The sequence below is a fragment of the Hermetia illucens genome, chromosome 6 (assembly GCF_905115235.1).
Source record: "Hermetia illucens chromosome 6, iHerIll2.2.curated.20191125, whole genome shotgun sequence".
In the NCBI taxonomy this organism is placed as follows: Eukaryota; Metazoa; Arthropoda; class Insecta; order Diptera; family Stratiomyidae; genus Hermetia; species Hermetia illucens.
The window spans coordinates 47,831,919-47,850,596 of NC_051854.1; the positions used below are offsets into that span (position 1 = coordinate 47,831,919).

At 44.8% G+C, this 18,678-nt stretch overlaps 1 protein-coding gene across 3 annotated transcripts in view; it reads left to right on the plus strand.

Annotated features, from left to right (window-relative positions):
- LOC119658930 (atrial natriuretic peptide receptor 1) overlaps positions 1-18,678 on the plus strand; it is a 608,286-nt gene that overhangs the window by 56,601 nt on the left and 533,007 nt on the right. For 2 of the 3 annotated variants that reach the window (XM_038066758.1, XM_038066763.1), the window contains exon 2: positions 8,363-8,402. The exons of the other annotated variant lie outside the window; for it this stretch is intronic. The gene's annotated coding sequence lies outside the window, so the exon portion shown is untranslated. The remainder of the gene's footprint in view (positions 1-8,362; positions 8,403-18,678) is intronic. 3 annotated transcript variants of the gene reach the window in all.

The following is an 18,678-nucleotide window of genomic DNA, read 5'->3' on the forward strand; positions in this document are numbered from 1 at the left end:
AGCAATAATGCTACTATTTGTCATCTAATATCTTCAACTTCTCTCTCTTCAACCTCTCTCTCATATGACCCCGGTTTACTAATTTTTGAAATAGAGGACATTCACACGGTCCCCGTTTTCAAAAAGACGGCTCTTCAGCTTTATTATCACCACACTAAATGATTTACAGGTGATAGCCCAACAACAGCAGAGTGGTAGAAAGAAAACACAAACATCCATGACAAACTGGGTCACAAAACTGTGGAACTAGTGCTCAATTAACTCAATCATTGCAGCATCATCGCACATTTTACCGATCACTCACATTGTATAGCGTGCGAAAAATAATACATACATATGTATATGACAAACAAGTTCAGCCTTACTCCGAAGATTAGTTCACCTTAATTCGGTCTGCTGACCTGTGAGTTGGCTCTCAAGAATACACCCAAAGTCTTCCCTGCTTGTCATAACAGGCAACTTAAAGGGATAGAAATTTATGGAAGGGGGGGGGGGGCTGGCTATCGGAAACGAACTATGATTGGTTTCTGGAATTTTCGCACGCTCCTCAATAACGATAGCGAGAGTCCTCCACCTTGAGCGGGAATTCCAGCGATATAAGCTGGACATTCTGGGCCTAAGGGAAGTAAGGCGGTGAAACTCTGGAGAGTATTCCTCTCCCTCTTGTCATAATGATGGGATGTGCTTTTGTATTCTGGAAAGCGAAGTGATAGTAAAAACCAGTCCGATGTCGTAATGCTTATTACAGCTACCGCAAGGCACGCCCTTTTGACCTTAGAGCCGGTTTCTGACACACTTATAACTACAAGATTTCGGTCCAGATTAAGGAGCATCATAATTGTGCCATGCTACGCACCAACGGAGACCTCCGAAGTATTATAGTAGAGAACGATATTTTTTACGAGCAATTAAACACAGTTCAGGGGAGACTTCCTAGAGGTGACATTATAATCGTAATGGGTGATCTGGATGCCAAGGTGGGATCTGACAGCACCTTACTCTGACATGTGATGCGGAAACACGGTCTTGGCGACCACTAAGGTAATTGTGGGAGCAACTTTCAGCGCCTCATCATTGGTAGCCCATTATTTTAGCACAGAGCCACAGTTGGGTTTTAACTGACCGACACCGTACGAGCAATCAGATCGACCATTTCACGATCATCACCATCAACGGCGCAACAACCGGTATCCGGTCTAGGCCTGCCTTAATAAGGAACTCCAGACATCCCGGTTTTGGGCCGAGGTCCACCAATTCGATATCCCTAAAAGCTGTCTGACGTCCTGGCCTGCGCCATTGCTCCATCTTAGGCAGGGTCTTTCTCGTCTTCTTTTTCTACCATATACATTGCCCTTATAGACTTTCCGGGTGGGATCATCCTCATCCACACGGTTTAAATGACCCGCCCACCGTAACCTATTGAGCCGGATTTTATCCACAACCTGACGGTCATGGTATCGCTCATAGATTTCGTCGTCATGTAGACTACGGAATCGTCCATCCTCATGTAGGGGCCGAAAACTCTTCGGAGGATTCTTCTCTCAAACGCGACCAAGAGCTTGCAATTTTTCTTGCTAAGGACCCAAGTCTCCGAGGAATACATGAGGACTAGCAAAATCATTGTCTTGTACAGTAAGAGCTTTGACCCTATGGTGAGACGTTTCGAGCGGAACAGTTTTTGCAAGCTAAAATAGGCTCTGTTGGCTGACAGGGGTTGACGAGTCTACTAACTTTTGCCATTGATGGCGGGTCTGATGCGCTTGAACTCCGATACCGAGCGAAATCTCGAGATGTGCAGCGTAGTGTACGCCATTGCAAGAGAGAATTTGCTATTGCGTTGGTCAGGAAAGTGGAAGATGCCACAGATCACAATGATTTCAAGAGTGTATAGCGCATCACGAATGGACATGTGGTCGCAGACTTTTCAACTTTCGACTTTTCCTTCACAACGATGATCAACTGAAGAGGTGAAAAGAGCACTACACCACGGTTCTTAATCGTAACACATCGGGTGAAGTTCCTCCTCTTGTGGATCAAGTGGCTAGTCACTGGAACATGTGAATACAGACTGTTCCTCCAAGTAGAAGAGAAGTTAATGCAATGCTCTCAAACGAAGTAAAACTGCTGGGTTTGACGGTCTCTCGCAGAGTTATTCATCGCAGCACCTACAGTTATGGCTGATCTGATGATTCCACTCGTACAGAAATGTTGGGAGTCGAGACCTTTCCCAAAGACTGGAAGAAGAGGTCCCAAAGAAAAGGACCCGTTTTCAGTGTGACAATTGGAGGGGTATCTGCGTGCTTCCCGCCGTCCCAAAAATAATAGCTAAAATAATTCTGTAGTGCATCAAAGAACATCTCGAAAGCTTGAGCGACAGAGAGCATGCTGGTTTTCCCTCGAGTAACTCCTCCATTGATTATATCAACCCCCTACGAATCATTTTGAAACAGTGCCTGGGGTTTAGATTTTCGCTCCACCGGCTCTTCATCGATTTCAAGAAAGTGTGAACTGGAAATGTATCTGGAGTGCTCTATGTAGGAGGGAAATTCTGAAGAAACTAATAGCTATTATCAGAGCGACATATGATGCGCAAAATACCACTTGCTGAACCGAGGCGAAATTTCAGAGGATTTTGAGATCCAAAGCGGATTTGGTAAGGGTTGCATCCTTTCTTCTTATTATGGCGTTCTTCATGCTGCATTGTCGGGAAGATATGGAGGAGTTGTTTTCATTGAAGTGATCTACTCCCTAAAAGTTAGCGAATTGCTGCAGGATTAAGTAAAGCAGTCACTTGGTAGAAGTGCATGAGTCTACTCACAGCTCACACTTTATAAATTCACAATGAGAAGCAGGATCGTTTTTGGATTTGAATAAACAAATCAAAAACATATATAAACGCAGCTTTTATTCAACTTCTGCTATCAACCTCACCTGGTAATTCCCAAAGTGGTGACCTTGAATTCAAACAAAGGAAAATTGACGGATTCAAAGTAATCAGAGAAGGAATAACAACCAGAATTCCGATAACACTCAAAACGCCTGCAGACACGAGTGCGACTGTGACCGCGATAAACTAAATTCCAAGGTTTCGAGACTTCATCCCCAGAACTCCGAAATTTGGTTCAAAATAGTGGGAGCAAGCTTTGTTATACCTTAGAAAGTAACAGATCCACCACAGTAATACCACAGCACCCCGAACAGACCCACAACAGCAATATTTTCAAATCGTAGCAGTTCTTCCGCCGCGGTGTGTTACCAAAGTCCGCGATGTAATTTACATGAGTGACGAAAAATCTTCCCAGTTCCTCCACAGCCTACAGTGTATCGACGGTACTGTAGTTCCAGAGTCGGAAATGCGTAGCCTAACATCTACTCTTCTAGCGATGTAGCGACGACTTATGTTCAGTCACTAGAAACCGCAGCCGACGTAGCTGACAAGGTTTATGCTGCACTTCTTTCGATACCATGTATCGCGGAAACAACGTCGAGACCGCGTACACAGCGCAATTCCAAAAGTCTTCGCCCCAAGGGTATATGTTGGTGCCACTGGAGGTTCAATTCCGAAGCCATCAAATGCATGTAATTGGAGTTCGGACAATGCGAATGCATTTTATCCCTTTCACGACGCTTTTCTATGTCCGACCAAAACACGAAAATCCGGTCGCGTATGGGTGCAGGCGCCGATATAAGCATTTACACCCGCTCCAAAAACCAAGGGGAAGTTCCAAGGCAGCGACACAACCCAAGAAGTGCACGCAGTGGCGTCAATACCTCAACAACCGATTCAGCAAAGCATATCGTAAAATGAGTCCACAAACAGTGCTGCTGTCTTGAGTTTGCTAGACAGTGCTCCCGTGGCAACCAGTAGCGCGTCTATTAGCAACATCGGCCGAAAACAGACCAAACTCCGGTTCACCAACCTGCACTGGTAAACCCAACGATATCCAACAGACGACACTGGATTTGGAAAGATAGGCAAGTAAAGTTGGACTGAAGATTAACACCAGCAAAACCAAGGTTCTCAGTCTGACGGGTGAACGCACTCTCCATTAATAGGGAGAGTATCTGCATTAATGGTGAGAGCATTGAAAGTGACGATTAATCTTTGCATCTAGGAAGCGCGTTATCCGAACTGGATGTTGCCTGACGTATTAACAGCGCAAGGTCCGCTTTCGTTGCCCCCTACACACTGTGATCGAAATACAGAATTGGCAGTGAACAGGTCACACTTTAAAGAGGAGCGACAGTAGCATTGCAGGCTATGCCATGCGATGGAATCTACTCTCCTAAGATGGTCGACGGGTGGGTCGTCCCAAAGACACTTGGCACAGAACAGTAGAGGAGGAGTGCGAGCGTCTCGAGAAGTCGTGGGGAGAGCTGCAATGCATTTCAAGTAACCGCGAACGATAGCCCTTAGATGTGGTTGGCGGGCTATACACGACCAAGGGGTGAATGGCAACCATGTATATAATATGAGAACTGCACTGCAACCACCAGACTAGTAATTTTTAAATGTTGGCACTGTTTTGTTAACGAAAAATACACTGGGTGTCCAGCTACCACCTCTGGCTATCGAAAAATCATTTGATAGGTTTTTGTAATGTGTCCATACCCTTCAACAATAACGAGTTTTCTCCAAAACGGCTGCTACCGAATATAGTCATATGGGGTATCAAATGGAAAGCTCCGATTAGTACTTTGCGAAACTAATATTAGTTTTGACGTGAATTCTGATTCCGATATCTGCTCCAAAATCTTACTAGTAGCATATTACTAGCTTTTTGAAATTTACTGAAAACCTCCATAATTTCATTCTACCAACACTAAGTTGCAGTAGCATAGAGGACAGTATCGCGTATAATACTATCAAGTTTCATGGAAATCCAGTTATTAGTATCAAAGTTATGACAGTGCAAACTTATCAATTTGCACGAATTTACTGCATCTTGCACCATGCAAATAAGATGTTGACGTCATAATTAACGAGAATGATTGATATGTGAAATCCCCCAAATTTCTCCCCCAAATTTTCTAAGGTTTTGTGTGAAACAAAACCTTATCAGAGTCGATTCAAAGTCTGTCTGCTTGTCTTTGACTGGCCTAGACACGACAGTGCTTGGGATTTTTACCCCCTAAAACCACGCCCGACTCCCCCCCACCCCGTGGAACCAAGATAACTTATTACACCGCAAGGCAGAGTAATCTCACTCTAGCTTCCTCACCTTTCGTCTCTACGCGGTATACGAAGCGACGCTATTCTCCTTTCCTCTGCCTTTCCCAATGTGATCATGGAGTTGATCGCATCCCAATCCTCTTGGCGTACCATCATTCTCGGCGCCAGATTTTCTGAGACCAATACCTCTTCTAGAGTCTTCTCTAGCTTCCTCCTTTCTTCAGCAAATCTTGGACAATGGAAGAATACAAGCTCTAGGTCATCTGGGACTTCTTCACAGTTTGGACAATAGATCTTTCCCTCGCGGCATTCTTCGTCTGTTCGTCATCTCATCTACCAAAATGATGTCAATCGGCATCATTCCTGAGATGACAAATGCTTCATCATCTGAGATAGCCCTCAAGGCAGAATACACCCTTAGGACTGTCCTCCTGTAGACTACACTCTTATTAGTATTTACTGACAATTGTAACGTCTCTTCCCAAACTGAGGTTGCATAGAGCATGATCGAACTCATCACCGTAGCTATACGCAACCTAGAAGTATGCCCTGGCGTCCCAACGTTCGGAATCATCGCTGCCAGGGTTATACTTGCAGTGGATGCTTTATCGCACACATACTGTATGTGTTGCCTATAACTGAGCTTCCCTTCTATCATCACCCCCAAATATTTGATTGATGGCTTGGAAGTGATGACGATTCCCAATTCTAATACAGGTGTAATTTGTATTTAGATTCCAATTGGCTGAATAGAATGCATTTCCACATCCAGGGTTACTACCTCGCAATATTTGCTGGTACTACGCTGTCCGTGAATTGCATCTTCGGCCCAGCCAGTAATCAATCTGATGGCATGAGTGGTTGCCTTCCCGAAGCCCATACTGTCGATCTGAAAGACCTCTTGGCTCTCAAAACCCGGGAGTAATTTATTGTAAATTGCCCAATCTAACATTTTTTCCACAATGAGCAGAAGACATATGGCTCTGTATAAGGATGGGTCACCTGGGGGTTTACCAACTTAGGCAGCAGTTCCAACTTCCATGCCGCTTGAAATATCCCCTCGGACATGCACGGTACGGATGCGTCCCATGCTTTGAGAAATGCATTTAGTGACATGGGCAGCTCTTTTCGTATTAGGTTAGTCTAACCACACCCCTATGAAGGTCTGCTCATCCAGAGCTTTTGCAGACCAGCCTGAAATATTTCTTGATTTCGGGCATGATGGTTCTCTACCCTGTGGCTCCGCACATAGCTCAAAGAAGATTGCCTGCTGACCGCTGCGCACTGACCTGGGGTCCCTATCGTACTCCTTGGCAATATGGCCTTTCTCCCCATATCCTCTGCATCGATCGGACCACTCAATACCTCTTCAGTGAGATCTGTTCTCTTAAAGGGCAAACTACCCACTCAATCCTAACGTTTCCAGATCAATGTGTGCCACGAAAAGTGTAACAGGTCTGGTTCTCAGACCAACCGTAAAATTTGAATAAAAAAATCATGATGATGCAGATGTATGAAATCTAGGCCCCAAAATATATCCCAAACGGATATCTGGTTAAATAAAATTTTGTCAGAAAACTCTCTTTAGGTTCATCCTAGAAATACAAAATTTGGTACCATTATAAGTAATGTAATAGCATGCAAAGTTTGCAGGAAATCCAAGTAAAAAGTCATAGAAGCGTCTAGTTTGCAGGTGCAGGCAAAAATTGACTGGGCTTACCCATATTACATATTGCTTATATTACCTATTGTGGAATGTAGGCATTTGTTTGGAATGAATCCGCATAATGCAATGCAATAGGGTGTAGTTGTTGCTTTCGCGCCTCCGCCTTTGCATTTTGAAGCTCAAGACCGGAGCCGGCAAGAACAGGAAATAGCGGGACCCAAGCCGGCTAATTGGATAGACAGGTGTTGAGCTGGACACGGGATATAGGTTTTTATCTTCGAGGAGTAAAGATAGAGGAAGGTATTTAGAGTTAACAAATATACGGGAAAAGAAGAAGGCCGCTTCTAGAAGTAGCCAGAGCAATTCTGGGCCGGAAAACGGGAATCTGCCGTCGAAAAAAGTGAAGCCATCAAGTAATGAAAGAGGGGTGACAACGACGAAGGAGTTCTGGCTTCACGGAGCTTGCCTCTTTCGATTTAATTTTTACCCGATAGCTATCCACAAAAAATTTTTGGCGATCAATTCGTGAAGATTCCTCGGTGATATTCAGCAAATTCGCTAAACTCTTAGAAGGGGCATCCTCCAATAGAATGGGGTCAGGATCACAAAGAAGGGAGTTTAGCTCGTGCGCTGCTATTTCGGTTGGCTACCACGAATCCTCCCCCCCCCCTGTTTGTGGAAATTTCAGGATTCGGTGCGAACCTATGAATAACTAGATGCATTTCAGGCAGCGCTGCCTGCATACGGCATTGTGATTTTGGGATATCTAGGAGCCATATAATAACGCATCCGGTGGGTGCCTGTTTTTTCGCCTAAAGGAACGTGCCTGATGAAAGGTGTGGTAAATTTTCTCCCGAATGCGCGTAACAAAAGTGGTGCTGACATTGATCTCGTAGGAGACCATCTTCTGATGGGCACTTACCTTCGCTTCGGGTGCGGAACCACAGAATATCGAATCCAACTATCAGCAACTCTCTCTCGTCCGTGTGCATACCAGATTCCTGGGAACATGTTGATGAAAAAGTGAAAATGGTAGTGAATAGGTTGTGTCTTTAACTACTCCTATTGACTTTAGATAGACAACAGAAACTTTGCTCTAACTAGGATGATAACCGTGGGTTCACTTACAATGGATTTTAATTTCTTGTCTCCATCTTCAAATTCCATACCAAGGCCATCGAGAGCAAATCGGGGTCGGGATGATAATCATACAGGTCTACATTACATATTATCCCTTTTTCATTGGAATTCCTATTCCGGACCCAATGCAAACTTCAAGCCCTGGGGGAAATTCCGCCCTTTCCACCTCCTCACGCCAGTTCTACTCATTTCGTTTACAAGCAGCGCGCAACGTGCGACCGATACAATTGCGTTCATTCTTTGTTAATACATTTAATTAGATTTCATAGCATATTGTTAAAATTTATCACCCTTTTGTGCATTTAGTTTATATGTTCACATAAAAAATAAAAAACCTTTTAGAGATGTCCTTATTATATATTAAATGACCATTTCTTCCCTAGGCTCTGGTTCAACATTTCTTCAAAGGATCTACTTCACAAGGTATGTAACACTTTATTAGGGACCTTAGTTAACATAAAAGTGCAATAAACGGATACAAAAGCACACAATTACCTTATAAATATGGTACTTCGTCCATTTTTTAAAAAAGGGGAAAAATGGAAAATAGATTTCATTAGCAAGTTACATTCTTCACAGCTTATCCTTTAAAGTAAGGTAGATCCTTCCTTACTTTAAAGTTGAAGTGAGTAGTATATCAAATTCCGTTTTTGTAAGCCATTGAATGCAAAAAGAAAAAATATTCGCATAATGCAAGGACTATAATCATCAACAATGGCGCAACAACCGACATCCGTTCTAGCCTGCCTTAATAAGAAACTCCAGATATCCAGACAGGTGTTGAGCCGAGATCTACCAATTCGATATCCCTAAAAACTGTCTGGCATCCTGAGCCACGCCTTCGCTCCATCTCAGGCAGGGTCTGCCTCGTTTTCTTTTTGTATGATTGATATTGCTCTTATAGACTTTCCGGGCAGGCAGGATCATCCTGATCCATACGGATTAAATGACCCGTCCACCGCAACCTGTTAAACTGGATTTTATCCACAACCTGACCATCATGATATCGCTGAAAAATTTCGTCGTTAGGTACACTACGAAATCGTCCATCCTTATGTAGGGGACCAAAAATCCTTTGAAGGATTCTTCTCTCGAATGCGGCCAAGAGTTCGCAATTCTTCTTGCTAAGAGCCCAAGTCTCTGAGGAATACATGGGGACTGGCAAGATCATCGTCTTGTACAGTAAGAACTTTGACCCTATGGTGAGACGTTTCGAGCGGAACAGTTTTTGTAAGCTGAAATAGGCTCTGTTGACTGACAACAACCGTGCGCGGATTTCATCATCGTAGCTGTTATCGGTTGTGATTTTCGACCCTAGGTAGGAGAAATTATCATCGTCCCCGAACATTTAACCAGTGAGAATTCGCACTATGATTCGGAGGTTCTTTTTGGTGAGGTTTGAGCAATCCTTTGTGCGCTTGGGTTCATATCCTTCAATAAGCACCATGGACTGCTCCATTCCTAGTCCATAGTTCCTTCAAGCGTTCCTCTCCATTTTTTCCATGTCAAAGCCATGAACCCGTTTTCGATTCCACAGAAGGGTTCTGACCCTTGTGAAGGTGTCACTTCTCCCTTATTGGCTAGTTCGTCCGCTGCCTCATTGCGTTCCAACCCAACATAGCCCGAAACCCAGAGTATCCAGACCTTGTTGAACGAACCGAGCGTGTTCGGTCTCTCAGGGCGTTCCCATACCAGTTTAGAGTTCACCTGGTTGGACCTAATTACCTTGATCGGTGCTTGGCTGCTGGTGAGAATAGCAATATTCTGCCCCCTGAAGTTCCCTTGGTATCAATAATTCGGGATACCGCCTAAAAAGAATATCAATCTTCCTTCGATTTAGGCAGCTCCTCGCCTCGCTGATACTCCTGGCCATCCTGAACATTGCCCTCTTTGCCTGCATCGTATATGCGGATGTGGAGGGGTTAATCCCAAAACGACCTCCAGGGAAGTCGTCGGACATGTCCTCATTGCTCCACTGATACACACGCAAGCCAATCTTTGGAGTTTGTGTCAGGGAGTTAGCGTGTGTGCTGAGTTCAGTTCTTTCTGCCAAAATTACCGCCTCATAAGTATTCATTTGCCTTACTATGGCAGTGTATATCCAAAGTAGTATCTTCGGGCTGCCACCCCATTTTTTCCTGCTATGGACCTACAAGTCATCAAAGCCCTCGTGGCTTTCGGGCAAGTTTTTACGACATGCGTAATTCCCAAATATTTGCCCTCCCTTTTTCGGTTTACCTCCATGTGATCAAGCTTACGTTTCCTAATGAATGGTACTATGGTGGTTTTGCCTGGTTGACACGCAGTTCCACCTTCCTGCACCAGGTACTAGTAACCCTTAGTTCAGTTTGGATTCTATCACATAGGGTATCCTCACATTTGCCCCTACAGATTAAAACAATGTCATCCACGTTACCCTGGACCTATATTCCAGTATTTGTTAGCACGTCTAGGAGTTCGTCCACTACCATATTCCACAGAAGCGGTGGCGGTAAGCCACCTTGTGGACAACCGTCAGTAGTATTCATGACAATAGAGTCTACACTTGTCGGTACTACTATTTGCCTACTCTCTGGCAGTTTGTCCATCCAGAAAGCAAGGGTGTTTCGCACTACTTTGTGGTTCAGGGCATCTTATATCTCTGTGTGCAGGCAAATTGGTCTGAAAGATTTAGGGTGGAAAGAATCCTTTTTACCCGCTTTCGGAATACATACCATTTTTGCCCGTCTCCATACCCTTGGTATATATCTCTGCGCTATGCTGCTCCTTACCACCTTCAGAAGAGGCTCTTAGATGATTTCTAGGCCTCTCTCGATTAGTGCCTGGAAAATTCCATCTACTTCGGGTGATTTCAGTGGTTTAAAAGTTCCCACTGCCCACCATACCCTAGCTTTCGAGCATACCTCTTTTGCTAGTTTCCAGTTCTCCTTTCTTCCCCTTTTATTCGTTGCTGAGGTGTCAGGCAGAATGTTGTTGCCCGCTCCCGTGGAGTAGGACTCCGGGAAATGAGTTTTGAGCAGGTGTACTCTGACCTCTTCATTCTCGGTAAACGTCCCATTATCCTTCTTCAAACAGACAGTGGAATGTTCCCCCTCTTTGGCTACAGCCTTATAAAACCTGGCTGCTTCTGTGATTTATTCGATTCAGTGCATTTTTGTACCTTCGCCAGTCCCCGGTTTGTTTTGCCCGGTTGAAGAGTTTTTGCATCTCTGTTGTCATCCTGGCTAGGTTCCTATTCAATGGTACATCCCTTGATAACTTAACTGTTTTAGCCGGTCAGCTGACCTAATATGCGTCAATAACGACTGTGTTGAGGTTTTCCACCACTGTTTCCAATTCCGTTTACTCCTGATGTCACCGCCCTCTTGAAGGTGGGTCATGTTGTTGCTCAGGCGTGTTGCATTGGACCCCCAATCCGTTCTTCTGGGATTCCCTATCATTCTTTTTATTTGGGAGTTACCCTCAATGTCAAATCTGATTATTTTGTACTCTGAAATAGAGAGCTCATACGACACCCTCCAAATCCTGACTAGTCCGTTCATTGGGGTGTTTGCTAGAATTATGTCCGGTACCTCTTGTCTATTGCTGGTCACAAATGTTGGAGTGTTCCCTATGTTATATATTTCTAACTTATTGCTAAGAATAAATTCAAGACGGTACTCACCTCTGCGACCGGTTTCGCTCCTTCCCAAGGCTTTGTGGTGGGCGTTGGCATCGCAGTCGAGGAGAAGTGACAAGTTCCTCTCCTCACAGTACTTCACCAGTTTAACGGCTTGTTCCGGTGAAACACATATATATTAGACATATATATTTGAAATTACTTTTAAAAATTATGCAAAATCGTGGTTTTTCACAAGAGGAGTCCCAAATCACCTGCATGCTTCCACCTTGCAGACCGCGAATCTGCCCCCACTACACCCAGGGCTCCTGAACCAGCACTATTCCGATGTTCTCCCTGGAAGTGGCACTTGCAATTACCGCAGTGGGAGTGTTGGACACAGTGGAGGTTTATCTGGGCTATGTGAGTGCTGGGCATTGGCTCCGTTTTTGCTGGAGTTCCATGAAATCTTCCGTCATTATTGTTGCGGCTTTCGGGAGAAAAACGGTCACCATGTGTGCCCCTGATATATCATCCCCGGCACATGTTGACAGTTCTGCTTCGTCGCAGTCCGCAAATTAATAACAATGATCCTAAGTCATTCTGCAGTGTCTTTCGTTGCGCAATCCACTAGTATATGACCTGGTCGAAAGCGCATCCCGGTAAACACGAGTTTCGTAGTCCATCCATCCGCCTCACCTCAAGGTCTTCGATGGTTTCCTGCTCCTCACGAGTGAGTGTTTGCTCGAGAAACATTTTTGGCAATATGGCCAGTCGAATACCCTTGACCACATTAGCATATCTAATGACAGGCTTCCTGATTCCTGCTTTCACCCCTGACCAGCCCGGGTTTTCTCTCCTCTTGGGTTCAGGGGGTGTATTCCCTTCATGCGGGCTAATTTCCGCTGCTTCCCGCATTCCTGAGCATTCTTAAGGGCCTATTTCCTTCTTTCACACAACGCAGGTACGATTTAGCAACTGCGCCACTGAGACTTTTCTTTTTCCTGACGTCTGATATATTGATCTCAGATGTGCTTTTGCTTGTCCCTGGTTTTTGAGCAGTGGTCTTTGTAAACGCATCTTGGATCCACTGCTTGACATACCAAATTCTCTCTTCTTCGGTGTAATCACCTGGCTCTCAGTATTTCGGAGATGCTCCTCCGCCTGGTTAAGCAATTTGTGTGCGGTACGGGGTCCCGCTTGTTTGGTTGTAGTCTTCTTTGTTTTCATGCAGGCATTCATTTGATTCCCACGAGTATGGGGTTAGGAGGTGCTAACCTGAGGCGACCAGGTACCAGTGAGGCTCCGTTCGAATACAGTCAGTTACTCCCGACTGTAAACTATCCAATGGCCACGGTGCACATGACACCCTGGATTAAAGGAGGCGTTTTGCGACTTCCCGTCCCCCTCATAATAGGTTCATCTCTTACAGGGTATGATAATAACACTCATTAACGGTCTTGATAAACGAGAGGCTTGGCCCTTGGAAAGCCACACATCGCCATAGAGAAGAGGCATCTCACCCTCAAAGAGATATAGGTTGGCCTCAGGGAGCTATATTCCGCGTCGGTCTATCCTGGAGTGTACTGCTTGCTGGTGAGAAGTAAGTTCTTCAACAGCCAAATCTACGTAAATGGAATTCAAATCCAATTAACATACTTTATCAAAAACGACTCGTAATTCCTGTTATCCTCTTTAGAACAATCAAATGTTGTCATTCCAAAAATTATCCAAGTCCTGCTTTCATAAAAGTCGCCTAGAACCTTGTTCAGTTCATTAATCATTTCCTCTGTCTATTTTACCAAGTTCCGCTTCAACCCTCATCACTTTGCCTATTCTTCGTCCTTTTTACGTCATTGTCATTGCAAATAAATTAATGTAAATTTTGTTAAAGTGATTTTTGCAGTCATTTTGCCCTCGCTTCGTTGTCCTTAGTGTAATGTCACCTACCCTATCAAAGAGCCATTGTATCCGTACCTATTCATAAAGATAGCACTTGACTCTTCCCATCGTCCTATCGTGAGATGCTCGTGGCTCCTTTGTAGGGAAAGGGAAGTATGAATTTCATAGACCCTTAAAAATATGCTGGAGGCGGTGATTTGGACTTTGATATTAAATAAGATTGTTTTGGCTTTTGGCTCACCGATTGAGGTTTGATGTTTTTCAGATACCACCGGAGGATATCCTTATTTAATGGAGTCTACAATATAACAAAGATTAAATGTTTAGGGACAAGATTGAATGTTCTGCCTCGCTTAGAAGCCCTCTTCTAGGCAAATGATTGAGTAACGGAACAGAGTATCCTCCTGGTTCAATTGATCCACTTAGCGTAATATAAATTCTGTTTCCTATGCTTTTAATATAACGGAATGAAAGCAATAACCAGGAAAATACTGTGTCTGCATCAAAGCCAATTTAAAAGTTGTTTGGAAAAGTGCTTGCACGAGTATCCTTCTATAGGTAATGGAGAATTGCTTTTTGTTTGCGTTGGTTTTCCGGACTATGCAAACTGCGGATACGCATCATTTCCGTATCTATGGATGTCATATATGGAACTAATAGTACGAGTCTTTTATACAGGGAGTATTGTGGATATTGCAAACTGGGGCAACCTCTTTGTAGTTTATGATCGCTTATGGAATCAACCCTTTGCATTAACCCAGAAGTTTTTGAAAAACGTTGCGAACAACATTCACTCAAATACATAGCTAGGTATTGACCCGTTTGGAGGATATTTTTAAGGTTTTGTTTGCAAAATATCGGTTCAATGTATGTCTGCCTGTCTGCTGTCCATCTGTCCATCTGTCTGTCTTTTTCTTTTTTTTTTTTTGAGGAGGTGGAAATCTTCAAAAGACGCTGCTCTGGACCCACCAGTGTGTGGGATTTCTAGCCACTGAAACCACCCCCGACTCTCTTTCTGTCCCGTGGAGTCAGCACCCTCTAGCTTAGTTACCTTTCGCTTATATGTGGCGTACGTGACCGTGCTTCTCTCCTCCTCCTCCTTTCGCAGTTTGTTTTGGACAGCTGCAATCATGGAGTTGACCGCATCCTAATCCTCTTGATGTGCTACCATTTTCGGCACTAGATTTTCCGGTACTAGCACCTCTCCTAGAGTCTCCTCTAGATTCCTCCTTTCTTCCACAATTCTCGGACAGTGGAAGAATACATACTCTGGGTCCTCTGGGACTCCATCGCAATTTGGACAGTCGGGTGAGGTCTTCAATTTAACCCTGTGCAGGTATTGGAGATATCCTCCATGCCGCGTGAGAAACTGGGTGAGATTATAATTAATCTTTCCGTGTCGAGCGTTCCCACCTCTCTTGCCATCTATTTATGGGCCTCTCCCTCTCAGCGTTCTTCGAGCATAATAAGGGACAGGTTGGCTTCGCATTGTATATATCCGCTATCTCATCTGCCAAGATGTCAATCGGCATCATTCTCTATATGCGAATGCGGCATCATCTGAGATACTCCTGAAGGAAGAGCATACTCTCAGGGCTGTCCTGCTGTAGACTGCACTCAGTTTGCCAGCGTTAATGACACCCGCAACGCCTTCCTCCAAACTAGGGACGCATAGAGAATGATTGAGGTTACCATCCTGGCTATAAGCAACCTAGAGGCATACCGTGGCCTTCCCACGTTCAGCATCACCCTTGCCAAGGTCACAGTTGCAGTGGATGATTAGTCGCAAACATACTGAGCTTCCTGTCTATCACCACCCCCAAGTATTTGACGGTCGACTTGGAAGTGCTTTGTGACAACATTCAGGGCTATGTCGTCAGCGTAACCCACCACAGTGGCTTCCCACGGAAGGGGAACATTAAGCATATCGTTGTACATGATCTTCCACAGTAGTGAGCTCAATACGGAGTCCTGCGGGACACCCGTGGAAACAACGTACTCCTGGGGTCCGTCATCGGCGTCTACTATCTACTATCAATGATTGCAGCGATATAAGTGGAAAGACCAACCTTCGCTAGAGATTTACGTATTAGATTCCAATTGGCCAAATTGAATGCATTTAAATACCAACTGCGGCTTCCATGCCGCTGGAAATATCCCCTCGGACATACACGTTACGAACAATTCAGCGAACATGTCCGGTCTGGATTTCACGACAAGCTTAAGGTCCTTATTCGGTACTCCGTCTAGGCCCGACGCTTTATTGTCTCCTATTCTACCGCAGATCACCAGCAGCTCATCTATGATAACTGGCGGAAATGTCGTCACCTTCAGAGGTGGTTGAAACGTGTCAGTGCCCTCCTCTTGCTGAGGGAGTAACCCCTGGACAATTTTCAGCAAGAGGGTCGGACACCTGATTTGCGGAGATGAACGGCCTTTGAACCGTCCCATCACAATTCTATAAGCACTGCCCCATGGCTTACGTCCACTTCTGAGCAGAGCTCCTTAAAGCATTTCCTCTTGCTTCGCTGGATGGCGAGCTATTTTTGCCCTGATCGATTCTACCAACCGCCCTCTGGGCCACTCCTCTGGCTCGGTGGCAAGCTGATCTTTGCTCTTCTACTGGGGAATAAGCACGTCCTAGGCATGGACGCATCACATGCTTTGGCGATGCGTTAGGCCACATGAACGGTTATTTTGGTAGCGGTACCTGTTTTATCAAGTTGATTTAACCACACCACTATGAAGGTCTACTCATCCAAAGCTTTTCCAAACCAACCTGAAATCTTTCTCGGTTTCGGGGACGATGGGTCTTTGTCCTATAGCTCGACACATGTCTCAAAGAAGATTGCCTGGTGATCGCTGTGGGTGTCGCCTTTGCTGGCGTACCGAGATATACCGCACGCCAGCACAGGTCTGACAAAGGTCAGGTTCACATCCGAACCTGACCCTCCTTCCTAAAAATGTTTACAGCACCTTCGTCAGCCACAACTTTGTCTATCTGTGCAAAAGCCGCTAGTAAACTGCACCCCCTAGCATTTGATTCTCTGCTACCCCACTCTCTGGCCCAAGTATTGAAATCACCAGCAAACACCTTTGAACTTCGTCCTCTTACGTCGAGAACAAGATTATCAAGCATTTTCTCAAATTCAAGCAGTGTCAAACTGGTGGGGCTTAGCAGTTCTATATATCTACACCACTTATTTTCGCCCACACAAAGTCACAGGCTGCCTGATTTGCAGTACTTTGTATGGTCTGTCGACCGCAAGCCCATAACGCCACTCCGCCAGTTGAATCTATGACCCATATGCCACCGTGACGGTTTCTGTACGGTTCACTTATGATGGCGATTTCCATCTCAGATTCGAACGAGATGCTCTAGTACATTCTGAGTGACCGTGCAATGATTGAGGTTTAGGAAGGTTTAGGAGGAATAAACCTCATTTTCTCATTGCAATCAGCGCCTTCCTAAATTCCGAACATTTACCACTTCCGGTAATATGCCGGTTATCCTGTCGCATAATAGGCATTTGGAGTCCCTGTTGCACTCCCTGGCAATATGGGCTTTTTCCCCACACCTTTTGCATCGATCGGATCGATCAGCAGTACCTCTTTAGTGAAGTTTGTTCAGGCAGCATATCTAATCCGAACTTCTCCGGCCGCTAACAACTTCTCCGCTGCCTCCACTGGTACTCGTATTGTGGCCGTTTGAGTACCGCCTTAAGCCTTCCGTAAACCCACAACATACTCCTCGGCAAGTTCTTCCAACTTGAATTGCTCCTTCAAAGCAGTACGAATTTCTCCCTTCGATATCATTTCATCGAGATCATTATACACAGTGGCATTCTCCCCAAGTGAGTTTTCAGTTGAGAGCGAAAGTCATCAGTTTTGCCTACGGTGAATCTTTTCAGTTCGAACATGAGATCCCCTTTCTGGGTTCTTCGGATTCTGTTCACATTACTGCTCAGATGTTTTACGTCGAGATCAGCTTTGACCTTTCTGAGTATCTCCGCATAGGACAGATTGCGCTTAGTGGAGAAAATAATCGCATCTGGACGAATTCGCACTTTTACTTTTCCATTCGCTTTTTTCTTGGTAACTTTAGTCCATCCACCGTTTTCGTTCGCCTTGAGCTTTGCACCGCTGGTCGACTTGACAATTCAACTATTTTCGCCCCAAGCTGAGTGAAGGGTAATTCCTCCAGATCGGGACTCTGCTCTCTATGATCCCCGACAGGGTTACCCTTTTTATACGCTCCTACATTTTTGGCGTTTGTTGGGCTTGCCTGTACTTTATCCTTTACCGCCTTTGACATTGGTGAAGATTTCAAGGTTGACGAGCTTCTTTTGAATGGATCCCTTTCTTGGTCATGGAGCACCATCATGAACATATGCGGTGGGTATTATCACGGTTTTTGCCGTCCAATGATCTGCCTTCAATTCATCTTTGTTTGGTCTTGTTCTCGGTAAGGTCGTACTCCTTCTCCAGATCCCAATCAGTTGTAGCGTTATATTGCAAGGAGGCCAAGTAGTCCACCACCGAAGCAATATGCTCGAGGGATATCAACGACCGGGAGCCCGCTTGTTCATTCCTAAAATATCCCGGAATTGTGCTTCCGAGCCCCTCCACCGTAAATTTCCTTCTTCTCTCGTCTTCCATGGTGGTTTATGTTCTGGGTATCCTTCCCATAGCCATTTTAGTCCACGCACCAGAGATGAGCAGACACTAGCCCATACACAGTCAGAAAAGAAAGTGCATGAACGCATATTAACACATCAATAGGTGTGCTCCTATCCGCTAACTGGGGTCGCGCCTGATGGAAGATCTTGCAGCTCCTCACAGACTGTCTCTCTGTTTGTCAACCTGTCTGCCTGTCACACGCACTTTTCTCAGAAGCGGCTATGTTTCAGAAACGATTTGCTTTGAACAATGCATTATGAGATAACTTTATATCTTTATATCTTTATTCTGCGGTGAGAAGAAAAAAATCCTAATAGCCTGCGAAAAGTGCTAAGACAAACCGTAGCTATGTCACATACCGTGCAAAGGGATGCAAACGAACAGTTGGTAGTAATGAAAGTTAAATTCCTGCATTCCGTGAAAAAAGAATAGACAATCAAAAGCGAGGAGTCCAAAAGGAGCAGTAAAAGTAATCCAAGGAAGATTTGCAGACTTGACCGTACCAAACGCTGAGTCTGT